We start from the raw sequence: 20,855 nt of genomic DNA on the forward strand, positions 1-20,855 counted from the left end.
ATATATGTCATCGTATAGTTTTTACAAGTTTTAACGTTCGTGAATCACCGGTCAACTTGGGTGGTCAATTGTCTATATGAAACATATTTCAATTAATCAAGTCTTAACAAGTTTAATTGCTTAACATGTTGGAAACATTTAATCATGTAAATATCAATCTCAATTAATATATATAAACATGGAAAAGTTCGGGTCACTACAGTACCTACCCGTTAAATAAATTTCGTCCCGAAATTTTAAGCTGTTGAAGGTGTTGATGAATCTTCTAGAAATAGATGCGGGTATTTCTTCTTCATCTGATCTTCACGCTCCCAGGTGAACTCGGGTCCTCTACGAGCATTCCATCGAACCTTAACAATTGGTATCTTGTTTTGCTTAAGTCTTTTAACCTCACGATCCATTATTTCGACGGGTTCTTCGATGAATTGAAGTTTTTCGTTGATTTGGATTTCATCTAACGAAATAGTGAGATCTTCTTTAGCAAAACATTTCTTCAAATTCGAGACGTGGAAAGTGTTATGTACAGCCGCGAGTTGTTGAGGTAAATCAAGTCGGTAAGCTACTAGTCCGACACGATCAATAATCTTGAATGGTCCAATATACCTTGGATTTAATTTCCCTCGTTTACCAAATCGAACAATGCCTTTCCAAGGTGCAACTTTAAGCATGACCATCTCTCCAATTTCAAATTCTATATCTTTTCTTTTAATGTCAGCGTAGCTCTTTTGTCGACTTTGGGCGGTTTTCAACTGTTGTTGAATTTGGATGATCTTCTCGGTAGTTTCTTGTATAATCTCCGGACCCGTAATCTGTCTATCCCCCACTTCACTCCAACAAATCGGAGACCTGCACTTTCTACCATAAAGTGCTTCAAACGGCGCCATCTCAATGCTTGAATGGTAGCTGTTGTTGTAGGAAAATTCTGCTAACGGTAGATGTCGATCCCAACTGTTTCCGAAATCAATAACACATGCTCGTAGCATGTCTTCAAGCGTTTGTATCGTCCTTTCGCTCTGCCCATCAGTTTGTGGATGATAGGCAGTACTCATGTCTAGACGAGTTCCTAATGCTTGCTGTAATGTCTGCCAGAATCTTGAAATAAATCTGCCATCCCTATCAGAGATAATAGAGATTGGTATTCCATGTCTGGAGACGACTTCCTTCAAATACAGTCGTGCTAACTTCTCCATCTTGTCATCTTCTCTTATTGGTAGGAAGTGTGCGGATTTGGTGAGACGATCAACTATTACCCAAATAGTATCAAAACCACTTGCAGTCCTTGGCAATTTAGTGATGAAATCCATGGTAATGTTTTCCCATTTCCATTCCGGGATTTTGGGTTGTTGAAGTAGACCTGATGGTTTCTGATGCTCAGCTTTGACCTTAGAACACGTTAAACATTCTCCTACGTATTTAGCAACATCGGCTTTCATACCCGGCCACCAAAAATGTTTCTTGAGATCCTTGTACATCTTCCCCGTTCCAAGATGTATTGAGTATCTGGTTTTATGAGCTTCTCTAAGTACCATTTCTCTCATATCTCCAAATTTTGGTACCCAAATCCTTTCAGCCCTATACCGGGTTCCGTCTTCCTGAATATTAAGATGCTTCTCCGATCCTTTGGGTATTTCATCCTTTAAATTTCCCTCTTTTAAAACTCCTTGTTGCGCCTCCTTTATTTGAGTAGTAAGGTTATTATGAATCATTATATTCATAGATTTTACTCGAATGGGTTCTCTGTCCTTCCTGCTCAAGGCATCGGCTACCACATTTGCCTTCCCCGGGTGGTAACGAATCTCAAAGTCGTAATCATTCAACAATTCAATCCACCTACGCTGCCTCATATTCAGTTGTTTCTGATTAAATATGTGTTGAAGACTTTTGTGGTCGGTATATATAATACTTTTGACCCCATATAAGTAGTGCCTCCAAGTCTTTAATGCAAAAACAACCGCGCCTAATTCCAAATCATGCGTCGTATAATTTTGTTCGTGAATCTTCAATTGTCTAGACGCATAAGCAATCACCTTCGTTCGTTGCATTAATACACAACCGAGACCTTGCTTTGATGCATCACAATAAATCACAAAATCATCATTCCCTTCAGGCAATGACAATATAGGTGCCGTAGTTAGCTTTTTCTTCAATAACTAAAACGCTTTCTCTTGTTCATCATTCCATTCAAATTTCTTCCCTTTATGCGTTAATGCAGTCAAGGGTTTTGCTATTCTGGAAAAGTCTTGGATGAACCTTCTGTAGTAACCAGCTAGTCCTAAAAACTGGCGTATGTGTTTCGGAGTTTTCGGGGTTTCCCACTTTTCAACAGTTTCTATCTTTGCCGGATCTACCTTAATACCTTCTTTGTTCACTATGTGACCGAGGAATTGAACTTCTTCCAACCAAAATGCACACTTTGAAAACTTAGCGTACAATTCTTCCTTCCTCAATACTTCTAACACCTTTCTCAAATGTTCACCGTGTTCTTGGTCATTCTTTGAGTAAATAAGTATGTCATCAATGAAAACAATGACAAACTTGTCAAGGTATGGTCCACACACCCGGTTCATAAGGTCCATGAACACAGCTGGTGCATTAGTTAAACCAAACGGCATGACCATAAACTCGTAATGACCGTAACGTGTTCTGAAAGCAGTCTTTGGAATATCATCTTCTTTCACCCGCATTTGATGATACCCGGAACGTAAGTCAATCTTTGAATAAACAGACGAGCCTTGTAGTTGATCAAATAAGTCGTCGATTCTCGGTAGTGGGTAGCGGTTCTTGATGGTAAGTTTGTTCAACTCTCGGTAGTCGATACACAACCTGAATGTACCATCTTTCTTCTTGACAAACAAAACAGGAGCTCCCCACGGTGATGTGCTTGGTCGAATGAAACCACGCTCTAAAAGTTCTTGTAATTGGCTTTGCAGTTCTTTCATCTCGCTGGGTGCGAGTCTGTAAGGAGCACGAGCTATTGGTGCAGCTCCTGGTACAAGATTTATTTGAAATTCAACAGATCGATGTGGGGGTAATCCCGGTAATTCTTTCGGAAATACATCGGGAAATTCTTTTGCAATGGGAACATCATTGATGCTCTTTTCTTCAGTTTGTACTTTCTCGACGTGTGCTAGAACAGCATAGCAACCTTTTCTTATTAGTTTTTGTGCCTTCAAATTACTAATAAGATGTAGCTTCGTGTTGCCCTTTTCTCCGTACACCATTAAGGGTTTTCCTTTTTCTCGTATAATGCGAATTGCATTTTTATAACAGACGATCTCTGCTTTCACTTCTTTCAACCAGTCCATACCGATTATCACATCAAAACTCCCTAACTCTACTGGTATCAAATCAATCTTAAATGTTTCGCTAACCAGTGTAATTTCTCGATTCCGACATATATTATCTGCTGAAATTAATTTACCATTTGCTAATTCGAGTAAAAATTTACTATCCAAAGGCGTCAATGGACAACTTAATTTAGCACAAAAATCTCTACTCATATAGCTTCTATCCGCACCCGAATCAAATAAAACGTAAGCAGATTTATTGTCAATAAGAAACGTACCCGTAACAAGCTCCGGGTCTTCCTGTGCCTCTGCCGCATTAATATTGAAAACTCTTCCGCGGCCTTGTCCATTCGTGTTCTCCTGGTTCGGGCAATTTCTAATAATGTGGCCCGGTTTTCCACATTTATAACAAACTACATTGGCATAACTTGCTCCGACACTACTTGCTCCGCCATTACTCGTTCCGACACCATTTGTTCCTTTCGTTCTATTAACCCCTGGTCCGTAGACCTCACACTTCGCCGCGCTATGACCATTTCTTTTACACTTGTTGCAAAATTTGGTGCAGAACCCCGAGTGATACTTTTCACACCTTTGGCATAGCTGCTTCTGATTGTTGTTGTTGTTGCGGTTATTATTGTTATTGGGATGATTGTTGTAGTTGCTGTTGTTGTTGTTGTTGTTGTTGTTGTTGTTGTTGTTGTTGGGCCGTTTGTTGTAATTGCGATTGATGTTGCGATTGTTGGGATAATTGTTGCGATTATTGTTGTAATTGCTATTGTTGTTGTATTGGTGATTCTTATCACCATTTTCCTCCCACTTTATTTTGACTTGCTTCACATTGGCCTCTTCAGCAGTCTGTTCTTTAATTCTTTCTTCAATCTGGTTCACTAGTTTGTGAGCCATTCTACATGCCTGTTGTATGGAGGCGGGCTCGTGTGAACTTATATCTTCTTGGATTCTTTCCGGTAATCCTTTCACAAACGCGTCGATCTTCTCTTCCTCATCTTCGAACGCTCCCGGACACAATAGGCACAATTCTGTGAATCGTCTTTCGTACGTGGTAATATCAAATCCTTGGGTTCGTAACCCTCTAAGTTCTGTCTTGAGCTTATTGACCTCGGTTCTGGGACGGTACTTCTCGTTCATAAAGTGCTTGAATGCTGACCACGGTAGTGCGTACGCATCGTCTTGTCCCACTTGCTCTAGATAGGTATTCCACCATGTTAACGCAGAACCTGTGAAGGTATGCGTAGCGTACTTCACTTTGTCCTCTTCAGTACACTTACTTATGGCAAACACCGATTTGACCTTCTCGGTCCACCGTTTCAATCCGATCGGTCCTTCGGTTCCATCAAATTCCAAAGGTTTGCAGGCAGTGAATTCTTTGTAGGTGCATCCTACACGATTTCCTGTACTGCTAGATCCAAGGTTATTGTTGGTATGTAGCGCAGCCTGTACTGCGGCTATGTTTGAAGCTAGAAAAGTACGGAATTCCTCTTCATTCATATTCACGGTGTGTCGAGTAGTCAGTGCCATTTCCTTCAAAATAGTCAAATGGAACAAGTTAATCATTCAGAATATTAAGAGTAGTTAATAGTATTTCGTAGCATAATATGAACTCATTTATAAAAGCCTTTTCTTCATATTAGCGTTTTATAAGTTTAAATTCGGGTAGTACCTACCCGTTAAGTTCATACTTAGTAGCTAATATACAATTCAACTACTATAATTCTATATGAAAAACTGATTATAATAATATTTCGCGTTCAAACTTTTACACAATATTTTACAAACTTACAATACCGCTTATTTTACATATAGCATGAAATATAGCACACAATAAATTTGATACAAGATGGTTGTGAAGATAATTCTAGCTAGTACATAAGTCGTTCAGCAAAGGCAATAAAGACACGTAATTCATACGTCCAGAAACAAGTCATGCATTCTGGTTTTACTAGGATTACTTCCCATCCTTGGTCTTGTGGAACATAACCGTTATGGCCGTTGATAAGACAACATGTTGTAACGTCGTCAAAGGGACGAGGGTTACGTAATGTCCAACAGTCCCGTAACAATCTAAAAACCTCATTTCTTACCCCAATTACCGACTCCGTCACTTGTGGAAACGTTTTGTTTAATAGTTGTAGCCCGATGTTCTTGTTCTCACTTTGGTGAGAAGCGAACATTACTAATCCGTAAGCATAACATGCTTCTTTATGTTGCATGTTAGCCGCTTTTTCTAAATCACGAAGTCCAATATTCGGATATATTGAGTCAAAATAATTTCTTAACCCGTTGCGTAAAATAGCATTTGGGTTCCCCGCAATATATGCGTCAAAGTAAACACATCGTAACTTATGGGTTTCCCAATGTGATATCCCCCATCTTTCAAACGAAAGTCTCTTATAAACCAAGACATTCTTGGAACATTCTTCGAATGTCTTACAAACTGATCTCGCCTTAAATAGTTGTGCCGAGGAATTCTGACCGACTCTAGACAAGATTTCATCAATCATGTCTCCGGGTAGGTCTCTTAAAATATTGGATTGTCTATCCATTTTGTGTTTTTATACTGTAAAATAGACAAGAGTTAGATTCATAAAAAAAAAAATACTTATTAATACAAGCAATTTTTACATATATCATAAAGCATAAGCACACTATATTACATATATTACACCACACGAATACAACTATCTTATTCCGACTCGCTCGTTTCTTCTTGTTCGGTTTTGGTTCGTTTTGCCAAGTTTCTAGGGATATATGATGTTCCCCTAATACGAGCCGTCGTTGTCCACATTGGTTTAGAAAAACCTGGTGGTTTAGAGGTTCCCGGGTCATTGTTACAACTTAAGGACTTCGGGGGTTGACGATACATATAAAGTTCATCGGGGTTGGAATTAGATTTCTCTATTTTTATGCCCTTTCTCTTATTATTTTCTTTTGCCTTTTTAAATTCAGTTGGGGTAATTTCTATAACATCATCGGAATTCTCGTCGGAATCCGATTCATCGGAGAATTGGTAATCCTCCCAATATTTTGCTTCCTTGGCGGAAACACCATTGACCATAATTAACCTTGGTCGGTTGGTTGAGGATTCTCTTTTACTTAACCGTTTTATTATTTCCCCCACTGGTTCTATTTCTTCTTCCGGTTCCGATTCTTCTTCCGGTTCCGATTCTTCTTCCGGTTCCGACTCTTCTTCCGGTTCCTCTTCGGGAACTTGTGAATCAGTCCACGAATCATTCCAATTTACATTTGACTCTTCATTATTATTAGGTGAGTCAATGGGACTTGTTCTAGAGGTAGACATCTATCACATAATATCAAACACGTTAAGAGATTAATATATCACATAATATTCATATGTTAAAAATATATAGTTTCCAACAAAAATGTTAAGCAATCATTTTTAAAGAAAACACGGTCGAAGTCCAGACTCACTAATGCATCCTAACAAACTCGATAAGACACACTAATGCAAATTTTCTGGTTCTCTAAGACCAACGCTCTGATACCAACTGAAATGTCCCGTTCTTATTGATTAAAAACGTTCCATATTAATTGATTTCGTTGCGAGGTTTTGACCTCTATATGAGACGTTTTTCAAAGACTGCATTCATTTTAAAACAAACCATAACCTTTATTTCATCAATAAAGGTTTAAAAAACTTTACGTAGATTATCAAATAATGATAATCTAAAATATCCTGTTTACACACGACCATTCATAATGGTTTACAATACAAATATGTTACAACAAAATAAGTTTCTTGAAATGCAGTTTTTACACAATATCATACAAACATGGACTCCAAATCTCGTCCTTATTTAAGTATGCGACAGCGGAAGCTCTTAATAATCACCTGAGAATAAACATGCTTAAAACGTCAACAAAAATGTTGGTGAGTTATAGGTTTAACCTATATATATCAAATCATAATAATAGACCACAAGATTTCATATTTCAATACACATCCCATACATAGAGATAAAAGTCATTCATATGGTGAACACCTGGTAACCGACATTAACAAGATGCATATATAAGAATATCCCCATCATTCCGGGACACCCTTCGGATATGATATAAATTTCGAAGTACTAAAGCATCCGGTACTTTGGATGGGGCTTGTTGGGCCCGATAGATCTATCTTTAGGATTCGCGTCAATTAGGGTGTCTGTTCCCTAATTCTTAGATTACCAGACTTAATAAAAAGGGGCATATTCGATTTCGATAATTCAACCATAGAATGTAGTTTCACGTACTTGTGTCTATTTTGTAAATCATTTATAAAACCTGCATGTATTCTCATCCCAAAAATATTAGATTTTAAAAGTGGGACTATAACTCACTTTCACAGATTTTTACTTCGTCGGGAAGTAAGACTTGGCCACTGGTTGATTCACGAACCTATAACAATATATACATATATATCAAAGTATGTTCAAAATATATTTACAACACTTTTAATATATTTTGATGTTTTAAGTTTATTAAGTCAGCTGTCCTCGTTAGTAACCTACAACTAGTTGTCCACAATTAGATGTACAGAAATAAATCGATAAATATTATCTTGAATCAATCCACGACCCAGTGTATACGTATCTCAGTATTGATCACAACTCAAACTATATATATTTTGGAATCAACCTCAACCCTGTATAGCTAACTCCAACATTCACATATAGAGTGTCTATGGTTGTTCCGAAATATATATAGATGTGTCGACATGATAGGTCGAAACATTGTATACGTGTCTATGGTATCTCAAGATTACATAATATACAATACAAGCTGATTAAGTTATGGTTGGAATAGATTTGTTACCAATTTTCACGTAGCTAAAATGAGAAAAATTATCCAATCTTGTTTTACCCATAACTTCTTCATTTTAAATCCGTTTTGAGTGAATCAAATTGCTATGGTTTCATATTGAACTCTATTTTATGAATCTAAACAGAAAAAGTATAGGTTTATAGTCGGAAAAATAAGTTACAAGTCGTTTTTGTAAAGGTAGTCATTTCAGTCGAAAGAACGACGTCTAGATGACCATTTTAGAAAACATACTTCCACTTTGAGTTTAACCATAATTTTTGGATATAGTTTCATGTTCATAATAAAAATCATTTTCTCAGAATAATAACATTTAAATCAAAGTTTATCATAGTTTTTAATTAACTAACCCAAAACAGCCCGCGGTGTTACTACGACGGCGTAAATCCGGTTTTACGGTGTTTTTCGTGTTTCCAGGTTTTAAATCATTAAGTTAGCATATCATATAGATATAGAACATGTGTTTAGTTGATTTTAAAAGTCAAGTTAGAAGGATTAACTTTTGTTTGCGAACAAGTTTAGAATTAACTAAACTATGTTCTAGTGATTACAAGTTTAAACCTTCGAATAAGATAGCTTTATATGTATGAATCGAATGATGTTATGAACATCATTACTACCTTAAGTTCCTTGGATAAACCTACTGGAAAAGTGAAAAATGGATCTAGCTTCAACGGATCCTTGGATGGCTCGAAGTTCTTGAAGCAGAATCATGACACGAAAACAAGTTCAAGTAAGATCATCACTTGAAATAAGATTGTTATAGTTATAGAAATTGAACCAAAGTTTGAATATGATTATTACCTTGTATTAGAATGATAACCTACTGTAAGAAACAAAGATTTCTTGAGGTTGGATGATCACCTTACAAGATTGGAAGTGAGCTAGCAAACTTGAAAGTATTCTTGATTTTATGTAACTAGAACTTGTAAAATATATGAAGAACACTTAGAACTTGAAGATAGAACTTGAGAGAGATCAAATAGATGAATAAAATTGAAGAATGAAAGTGTTTGTAGGTGTTTTTGGTCATTGGTGTATGTATTAGATATAAAGGATATGTAATTTTGTTTTCATGTAAATAAGTCATGAATGATTACTCATATTTTTGTAATTTTGTGAGATATTTCATGCTAGTTGCCAAATGATGGTTCCCACATGTGTTAGGTGACTCACACGGGCTGCTAAGAGCTGATCATTGGAGTGTATATACCAATAGTACATACATCTAAAAGCTGTGTATTGTACGAGTACGAATACGGGTGCATACGAGTAGAATTGTTGATGAAACTGAACGAGGATGTAATTGTAAGCATTTTTGTTAAGTAGAAGTATTTTGATAAGTGTATTGAAGTCTTTCAAAAGTGTATAAATACATATTAATACACTACATGTATATACATTTTAACTGAGTCGTTAAGTCATCGTTAGTCGTTACATGTAAGTGTTGTTTTGAAACCTTTAGGTTAACGATCTTGTTGAATGTTGTTAACCCATTGTCTATTATAACAAATGAGATGTTAAATTATTATATTATCATGATATTATGATATATAATATATCTTAGTATGATGTATATACAGTTAAATGTCGTTACAACGATAATCGTTACATATATGTCTCGTTTCGAAATCATTAAGTTAGTAGTCTTATTTTTACATATGTATTTCATTGTTAATACACTTAATAATATATTTACTTATCATTTAACATAATTAACCAAGTGTATCAATATCTTAATATGATTCATATGTACCTAGTAAGACGTTGTTATAACGATAATCGTTATATATAGCGTTTTTGAGTTTCTTAAATTAATAGTCTCATTTTTATGTATATAACTCATTGTTAATATACCTAATGAGATACATACTTATAATAAAAACATGTTAACTATATATATAACCATATATATGTCATCGTATAGTTTTTACAAGTTTTAACGTTCGTGAATCACCGGTCAACTTGGGTGGTCAATTGTCTATATGAAACATATTTCAATTAATCAAGTCTTAACAAGTTTGATTGCTTAACATGTTGGAAACATTTAATCATGTAAATATCAATCTCAATTAATATATATAAACATGGAAAAGTTCGGGTCACTACACATTCAAACGGTTCGCTACCGTTTACGAATGAAATGTATTTTCGAGAAACAGTGTATGTTCTAACACTATTGTGATGGGGTTCTATGGAAGGAATGTTAAGCATTGATAATTGGGTGCTCGTGAAACAAACTTTTGGAATGTATTACTATTATCTCATGGTTGCAAATCTTGTGGCTCACTTGTACTTACTTACTTAAACCTATGATTTCACCAACGTTTTCGTTGACAGATTTCTATGTTTTTCTCAGGTCCTTGAACGATACATGATACATGCTTCCGCTCATTATTTTGATACTTGAATTGGATGTCAAGTATATATGCATACATGGAGCGTCTTTTGGCTACTTTTAAATTGTGTCGCATAAGTTTCATTTGTACTTATAACTTTGTAACGTAACTTGTGGTGGAACTATTCTCGTAAACTTTGAACAATCTTTACATTTGAAATGAATGCGACATATCTTTTGGTCAAACGTTGTTTTAAAGACTTATGACCACGTAACGGGACCTAAGTAGACGGCGCCGTCAATGACGATTTTGTCGGGTCTCTACAAAACCTATACTTTTTCTGTTTGGATTCATAAATTAGAGTTCAATATGAAACCATAGCAATTTGATTCACTCACAACGGATTTAAAATGAAGAAGTTATGGGAAAAACAAGATTGGATATTTTTTGATGTTTTTAGCTACGGGAAATGTTTAACAAATCTATACAAATCATATCCTAGCTAACTTATATTGTAGTATACATGTATTCTAATATATTATGTAATCTTGGGATACCATAGACACGTATGCAAATGTTTTTACATATCATATCGACCCATGTATATATATTATTTGGAACAACCATAGACACTCTATATGCAGTAATGTTGGAGTTAGCCATACAGGGTTGAGGTTGATTCCAAAAATATATATACTTTGAGTTGTGATCTAGCCTGAGACGTGTATACACTGGGTCGTGGATTGATTCAAGATAATATATATCGATTTATTTCTATACATCTAACTGTGGACAACTAGTTGTAGGTTACTAACGAGGACAGCTGACTTAATACACTCAAATCTTTAAAACATAATAAAAATGGTTGTAATTATATTTGATCATACGTTGTTATATATGTACATATTTGTATAGGTTCTTGAATCGATCCGTGGCCAAGTCTTATTTCCGAGGAAGGAAATATCTGTGAAAGTGAGTTATAGTCCCACTTTTAAAATCTAATATTTTTGGGATGAGAATACATGCAGGTTTTATAAATGATTTACAAAATAGACACAAGTACGTGAAACTAATTCTATGGTTGAATTATCGAAATCGAATATGCCCCTTTTTATTAAGTCTGGTAATCTAAGAATTAGGGAACAGACACCCTAATTGACGCGAATCCTAAAGATAGATCTATTGGGCCTAACAAACCCCATCCAAAGTACCGGATGCTTTAGTATTTCGAAATTTATATCATATCCGAAGGGTGTCCCGAAATGATGGGGATATTCTTATATATGCATCTTGTTAATGTCGGTTACCAGGTGTTCACCATATGAATGATTTTTATCTCTATGTATGGGATGTGTATTGAAATATGAAATCTTGTGGTCTATTGTTACGATTTGATATATATAGGTTAAACCTATAACTCACCAACATTTTTGTTGACGTTTAAAGCATGTTTATTCTCAGGTGAATACTAAGAGCTTCCGCTGTTGCATACTAAAATAAGGACAAGATTTGGAGTACATGTTTGTATGATATTGTGTAAAAACTACATTCAAGAAACATATGTCGATGTAATATATTTCTATTATAAACCATTATGTAATGGTCATGTGTAAACAGTATATTTTAGATTATCATTATTTGATAATCTACGTAATGCTTTTAAAACCTTTATTGATAAAATAAAGGTTATGGTTGTTTTAAAAATGAATGCAGTCTTTGAAAAACGTCTCATATATAGGTCAAAACCTCGCAACAAAATCAATTAATATGGAACGTTTATAATCAATATGAACGGGACATTTCAGTTGGTATCCGAGCGTTGGTCTTAGAGAACCAGAAAATTTGCATTAGTGTGTCTTATCGAGTTTGTTAGGATGCATTAGTGAGTCTGGACTTCGACCGTGTTTTCTTTAAAAATGATTGCTTAACATTTTTGTTGGAAACTATATATTATTAACATGTAAATATTATGTGATATATTAATCTCTTAACATGTTTGATATTGTGTGATAGATGTCTACCTCTAGCACAAATCCCATTGAATCACCTAATAATAACGAAGAGTCGAATATATATTGGCAAGATTCACAAGTTCCCTAAGAACCGAAAGAAGAGGAAACGGAACCGGAAGAAGAGGAAACGGAACCGGAAGAAGAGGAACCAGAAGAAGAAGAGGTTCCGGAGGGGGGAATAGTAGGAACCACAGAAAACTGGTCAAATAAAAGAAAATCCTCAACCAATGGACCAAAGTTAATAATGGTCAATGGTGTTTCCGCTAAGGAAGCAAAATATTGGGAAAATTATCAATTTTTCGATAAATCGGATCCTGATGAGGATTCCGATGATGTTATAGAAATTACCCCGACCCAATATAATGAGACAAAAGAAAATAATAAGGGAAAAGGCATCAAAATAGAGAAATCTGATTCCGACCCCGATGAACTTTATATGTACCGTCAACACTCGTATTTTCAATATCGTGACAATAACCCGGGAACCTCTAAACCACCAGGTTTTTCTAAACCAATGTGGAAAACAACGACTCGTATTAGAGGAACATCATATATCCCTAGAAGATTAGGAAAAAGAACCAAGTCCGAAGAAGAAGAAACCAGTGATTCAGATTATAGGAGTGTGAGCATGTTGTGTAATAAATGTATTGTAGTGTGCTTGTACTTTTATGTTCTATGTAAAAATTGCTTATATTGTTTGTTATTACGAATCTAATCCTTGTCTATTTTATAGTATAAGAACAAAATGGACTTTAAGGGTAGACAACCGAATATTTTAGAAGACCTACCAAAGGATATGATTGAGGAAATCTTGTCTAGAGTCGGTCAGAATTCATCAGCACATTTAGTTATGGCGAAATTAACTTGTCAAACATTTGAAAGACTTTCCAGAAATGCCTTAGTTTATAAAAGACATTCCTTTGATAAGTGGGGTATATCACATTGGGGAGACTTTAAGTTACGCCATGTTTTCTTTAAAGCGTTAATGCGGGGAACCCAAATGCAATTTTACGCTACGGGTTAAGAACCTATTTTGACTCAACATATCCCAACATAGGATTTCGTGAATTAGAAAGAGCTTCTAACATGCAACATAAAGAAGCATGTTATGCTTACGGGTTAGTGATGTTCGCTTCTTACCAAAGTGAGAAAAAGAACATCGGATTGCAGCTTTTAAATAAAACTTTCCCACAAGTGACGGATTCAGTAGTTGGGGTGAGAAACAAGGTTTTTAGATTATTACGGGGCTGCTGGACATTACGAAAGCCTCGTCCTTTTGATGACATTACAACATGCTGCCTAACCAATGGTCATGACGGTTATTTTCTACAAGACCAAGGATGGGAAGTCGTCTTAGTAAAACCAGAATGCATGACTTGTTTCTGGACTTATGAATTATGTGTCTTTATTTCCTTTGCTGAACAACTTGCATATTAACTAGATTTATTTTCAAAACTGTCCTGTATCATAGTGTACTATATTTCATGTTATATGTAATATAGCGAAGTTGTAAGTTTGAAGAATATTTGTATGTGATATATTATTATAATCAGTTTTTCATATGGAATTGTAGTAGTTGAATTGTATATTAGCTACTAAGTATGAACTTAACGGGTAGGTAGTACCCGAATTTAAACTTATAAAACGCTAATATGAAGAAAAAGCTTTTATAAATGAGTTCATATTATGCTACGAGATACTATTGACTACTCTTAATATTCTGTATGATTAAATTGTTTCGTTTGACTATTTTGAAGGAAATGGCACCGACTACTCGACACACCTTGAATATGAGCGAAGAGGAATTTTGTGCCTTTCTTGCTTCAAACATAGCCGCAGTACAGGCCACGCTACATACCAACAATAACTCTGAATCTAGCAATACAGCTAACGGCGCAAGAAATCGTGTAGGATGCTCCTACAAGGAGTTCACTGCCTGCAAACCTTCAGAATTTGATGGGACCGAAGGACCAATTGGATTGAAACGGTGGACCGAGAAAGTTGAATCGGTGTTTGCCATAAGTAAGTGTGCTGAAGGAGACAAAGTGAAGTACGCTACGCATACCTTCACAGGTATTGCGTTAACATGGTGGAATACCTATCTAGAGCAAGTGGGACAAGATGCTGCTTACGCGCTACCATGGTCAGCATTCAAGCACTTGATGAACGAGAAGTACCATCCCAGAACCGAGGTCAATAAGCTCAAGTCAGAACTTAGAGGGTTACGAACACAAGGATTCGATATTACTTCGTACAAAAGATGATTAACAGAATTGTGCCTATTGTGTCCGAGAGCGTTCGAAGATGAGGAAGAGAATATCGACGCGTTTGTGAAAGGGTTACTGGAGAGAATCCAAGAAGATATAAGTTCACACGAGCCTGCCTCTATACAAAAGGCATGTAGAATGGCTCACAAACTAGTGAACCAGATTAAGGGAAGAATTAAAGAACATGCGGCCGAAGAGGCCAACGTGAAGTTAGTCAAAAGAAGGTGGGAGGAAAACGGTGATAAGAGTCACCAAAACAATAACAACTATCCCAACAATCACAACATCAATCGCAACTACAACAAATGTCACAACAACAACAACAACTACAACAATCATCCCAACAACAATAACAACCGCAACAACAACAACAATCAGAAGCAGCTATGCCAAAGGTGTGAAAAGTATCACTCAGGGTTCTGCACCAAATTTTTCAACAAGTGTAAAAGAAATGGTCATAGCGTGGCGAAGTGTGAGGTCTACGGACCAAGGGTTAACAGAACGAAAGGAAAAAGTGGTGTCGGAACGAGTAATGGCGGAGCAAGTAGTGTCAGAGCAAGTTATGCCAATGTAGTTTGTTATAAATGTGGAAAACCGGGCCACATTATTAGAAATTGCCCAAACCAGGAGAACACGAATGGACAAGGCCACGGAAGAGTTTTCAATATTAATACGGCAGAGCCACAGGAAGACCCGGAGCTTGTTACGAGTACGTTTCTTATTGACAATAAATCTGCTTACGTTTTATTTGATTCGAGTGAGGATAGAAGCTATATGAGTAGAGATTTTTGTGCTAAATTAAGTTGTCCATTGACGCCGTTGGATAGTAAATTTTTACTTGAATTAGCAAATGATAAATTAATTTCAGCAGATTATATATGCCGGAATTGAGAAATTAAAATGGGTAGCAAAATATTTAAGATTGATTTGATACCAGTAGAGTTAGGGAGTTTTGATGTAATAGTTGGCATGGACTGGCTGAACGAGATGAAAGCAGAGATCGTATGTTACAAAAATGCAATTCGCATTGTTCGAGAAGAAGGAGAACCCTTAATGGTGTACGAAGAAAAGGGCAACACAAAGCTACATCTTATTAGTAATTTGAAGGCACAAAAACTAATAAGAAAAGGTTGCTATGCTATTCTAGCACACGTTGAGAAAGTACAAACTGAAGAAAAGAGCATCAATGATGTTCTCGTCGCAAAAAATTTCCCGATGTATTTCCGAAAGAATTACCGGGACTACCTCCACATCGATCTGTTGAATTTCAAATAGTTCTTGTACCAGGAGCTGCACCAATAGCTCGTGCTCCTTACAGACTCGCACCCAGCGCGATGAAAGAACTGCAAAGCCAACTGCAAGAACTATTAAAACGTAGTCTCATTCGACCAAGCACATGACCATGGGGAGCTCCTGTTTTGTTTGTCAAGAAGAAGGATGGTACATTTAGGTTGTGTATTGACTACAGAGAGTTGAATAAACTTACCATCAAAAACCGTTATCCACTATCGAGAATTGACGACTTATTTGATCAACTACACGGCTCGTCGGTTTATTCGAAAGTCGATTTACGTTCTGGATATCATCAAATGCGAGTAATGGAGGATGATATTCCAAAAACTGCTTTTAGGACGCGTTATGGTCATTACGAGTTTATGGTTATGCTGTTTGGATTGACTAACGCACCAGCTGTGTTCATGGACCTTATGAACCGAGTGTGTGGGCCATATCTTGACAAGTTTGTCATTGTTTTCATCGATGACATACTTATTTACTCAAAGAATGATCAAGAGCACAAAGAACATTTGAGAAAAGTGCTAGAAGTATTGAGGAAAGAAAAACTGTACGCTAAGTTTTCAAAGTGTGCATTTTGGTTGGAATAAGTTCAATTCCTCGGTCACGTAGTGAACAAAGAAGGTATCCAGGTGGACCCGGAAAAGATCGAAACCGTTGAAAAGTGGGAAACCCCAAAAACTCCGAAGCATATACGTCAATTTTTAGGATTAGCTGGTTACTACAGAAGATTCATCCAAGATTTCTCCAAAATAGCAAAACCCTTGACTGCATTAACGCATAAAGGGAAGAAATTTGAATGAAAGGATGAACAAGAGAAGGCGTTTAAGTTATTGAAGAAAAAGCTAACTACGGCACCTATATTGTCATTGCCTGAAGGGAATGATGATTTTGTGATTTATTGTGACGCATCAAAGCAAGGTCTCGGTTGTGTATTAATGCAATGAGCGAAGGTGATTGCTTATGCATCTAGACAATTGAAGATTCACGAGCAAAATTATACGACTCACGATTTGGAATTGGGTGCTGTTGTTTTTGCATTAAAGACTTGGAGGCATTATTTATATGGGGTCAAAAGTATTATATATACCGACCACAAAAGTCTCCAACATATATTTAATCAGAAGCAACTGAATATGAGACAACGCAGGTGGAATGAACTGTTGAATGATTATGATTTTGAGATTCGATACCACCCGGGGAAGGCGAATGTGGTAGCTGACGCTTTGAGTAGAAAGGACAGAGAACCTATACGGTTAAACGCTATGAATATAATTATTCGTACTAACCTTACTACTTAAATAAAGGAGGCGCAACAGGGGGTTGTAAAAGAAGAAAAGTTGAAGAATGAGATACCCAAAGGATCAGAGAAACATCTTAATATTCGGGAAGACGGAACCCGATATAGGGCTGATAGAATTTGGGTACCAAGGTTTGGAGATGTGAGAGAAATGGTACTTAAGGAAGCACATAAAACCAGATATTCAATACATTCAGGAGCGGGGAAGATGTATAAAGATCTCAAGAAACACTTTTGGTGGCCGGGTATGAAAGCCGATATTGCTAAATATGTGGGAGAATGTTTGACGTGTTCTAAGGTCAAAGCTGAACATCAAAAACCATCAGGTCTACTACAACAACCTGAAATCCCGGAATGGAAATGGGAAAACATTACCATGGATTTCATTACTAAATTGCCAAGGACTGCAAGTGATTATGATACTATTTGGGTAATAGTTGATCGTCTCACCAAGTCAGCACACTTCCTGACAATGAGAGAAGATGACAAAATGGAGAAGTTGGCAAGATTGTATTTGAAGAAGGTTGTCTCCAGACATGGAATACCCGTCTCTATTATCTCTGATAGGGATAGTAGATTTGTTTCAAGGTTCTGGCAGACGTTACAACAAGCATTGGGGACTCGTCTAGACATGAGTACTGCCTATCATCCACAAACTGATGGGCAGAGTGAAAGGACGATATAAACGCTTAAAGACATGCTACGAGCATGTGTTATTGATTTCAGAAATAGTTGGGATCGACACCTACCATTAGCAGAATTTTCCTACAACAACAGTTATCATTCTAGTATTGAGATGGCGCCGTTTGAGGTACTTTATGGTAGAAAGTGCAGGTCTCCGATTTGTTGGAATGAAGTGGGGATTAGACAGATTACGGGTCCGGAGATAATACAAGAAACTACCAAAAAATCATCTAAATTCAACAACGATTGAAAACCGCCCAAAGCCGACAAAAGAGCTATGCGGACAGTAAAAGAAAAGATATAGAGTTTGAAATTGGAGAAATGGTCATGCTTAAGGTTTCACCTTGGAAAGGCGTTGTTCGATTTGGTAAACGGGGGAAACTAAATCCAAGGTACATTGGACCATTTAAGATTATAGATCGTGTCGGACCAGTAGCTTACCAACTGGAGTTACCTCAACAACTCGTGACTGTACATAACACTTTCCACGTCTCAAATTTGAAGAAATGTTTTGCTAAAGAAGATCTCACTATTCCATTGGACGAAATCCAAATCAATGAAAAACTTCAATTCATTGAAGAACCCGTCGAAATAATGGATCATGAGGTTAAGAGACTTAAGCAAAACAAGATACCAATTGTTAAGGTTCGATGGAATGCTCATAGAGGACCTGAGTTCACCTGGGAGCATGAAGATCAGATGAAGAAGAAATACCTGCATCTATTTCCAGAAGATTCGTCAACACCTTCAACAGCTTAAAATTCCGGGACGAAATTTATTTAACGGGTAGGTACTGTAGTCACCCGAACTTTTCCATGTTTATATATCTTAATTGAGATTGATATTTACATGACTAAATGTTTCTAACGTGTTAAGTAATCAAACTTGTTAAGACTTGATTAAATGAAATAAGTTTCATATAGACAATTGATCACCCAAGTTGACCGGCGATTCACGAACGTTACAAATCTGTAAAAACTACATGTTGTGGTATATATAGACATATAAATATGGTTGACATAAGATTATGATGAGTAAGTATCTCACTAAGTATATTAACAATGTGTGATATACATAAGAAATGAGATTACTAAGTTAAGAAAATCGAAATGATATATATAACGATTATCGTTATGATAACGTCTACTAAATACATATGTATCATATTAAGATATTGATACACTATATTTAACATGATAAAATGATATTTAAATATATCATTAAGTGTGTTAACAATGAACTACATATGTAAAAACAAGACTACTAACTCAAGAATTACGAAACGAGACTTATATGTAACGATTATCGTTGTAACGATATTTTAATGTATATATATCATATTAAGAGATATTCATACATCATAATATCATGATAACATAATAATTTAACATCTCATTTGATATAATAAACATTAGGTTAACAACATTAATTGAGATCGTTAACTTAAAGGTTTCAAAACAACACTTACATGTAACGACTAACGAAGACTTAACGACTCCATTAGAATGTATATACATGTTGTGTTTTGATATGTTTTCTTACACTTTTTAAAGACTTCAAGACACATATCAAAGTACTTCTAATTAACAAAAATGATTATAATTACATCCTCGTTCAGTTTCATCAACAATTCTACTCGTATGCACCCGTATTCGTACTCGTACAATACACATCTTTTAGATGTATGTACTATTGGTATATACACTCCAATGATCAGCTCTTAACAGCCCATGTGAGTCACCTAACACATGTGGGAACCATCATTTGGCAACTAGCATGAAATATCTAATAAAATTACAAAAATATTAGTAATCATTCATGACTTATTTACATGAAAACAAAATTACATATCCTTTATATCTAATCCATATACCAACGACCAAAAACACCTAAAAACACTTTCATTCTTCAATTTTCTTCATCTAATTGATCTCTCTCAAGTTCCATCTTCAAGTTCTAAGTATTCTTCATAAATTCCATAAGTATAGTATCATAAAAATCAAGAATACTTCCAAGTTTGCAAGTCTACTTCCAAGCTTTCTAATCCATTCCAAGTAATCATCTAAGATCAAGGAACCTTTGTCATTTACAGTAGATTATCTTTATAATTCAAGGTAATATTAATATTCAAACTTTGATTCAATTTCTACAACTATAACAATCTTATTTCTAGTGAAAATCTTACTTGAACTGTTTTCGTGTCATGATTCTACTTCATGAACTTTCAAGCCATCCAAGGATCCTTTGAAGCTAGATCCATTTTTTTCATTTCCAATAGTTTTATCCAGAAAACTTGAGGTAGTAATGATGTTCATAACATCATTCGATTTATACATATAAAGCTATCTTATTCGAAGGTTTAAACTTGTAATCACTAGAACACAGTTTAGTTAATTCTAAACTTGTTCACAAACAAAAGTTAATCCTTCTAACTTGAATTTTAAAATCAACTAAACACATGTTCTATACCTATATGATATGCTAACTTAATGATTTAAAACCTGGAAACACGATGAACACCATAAAATCGGATATACGCCGTCGTAGTGAAACCGGGGGCTGTTTTGGTTTGGATAATTAAAAACTATGATAAACTTTGATTTAAAAGTTGTTCTTATGGGAAAATGATTTTTCATATGAACATGAAACTATATCCAAAAATCTTGGTTAAACTCAAAGTGAAAGTATGTTTTTCAAAATGGTCATCAAGATGTCGTTCTTTTGACAGAAATGACTACCTCTTTTGTAATTGACATGTAACTTAAATTTACGACTATAAACCTATACTTTTTCTGTTTAGATTCTTAAATTAGAGTTCAATATGAAACCAT

This window comes from Rutidosis leptorrhynchoides, chromosome 4 (assembly GCF_046630445.1).
Source record: "Rutidosis leptorrhynchoides isolate AG116_Rl617_1_P2 chromosome 4, CSIRO_AGI_Rlap_v1, whole genome shotgun sequence".
NCBI classification, from domain to species: domain Eukaryota; kingdom Viridiplantae; phylum Streptophyta; class Magnoliopsida; order Asterales; family Asteraceae; genus Rutidosis; species Rutidosis leptorrhynchoides.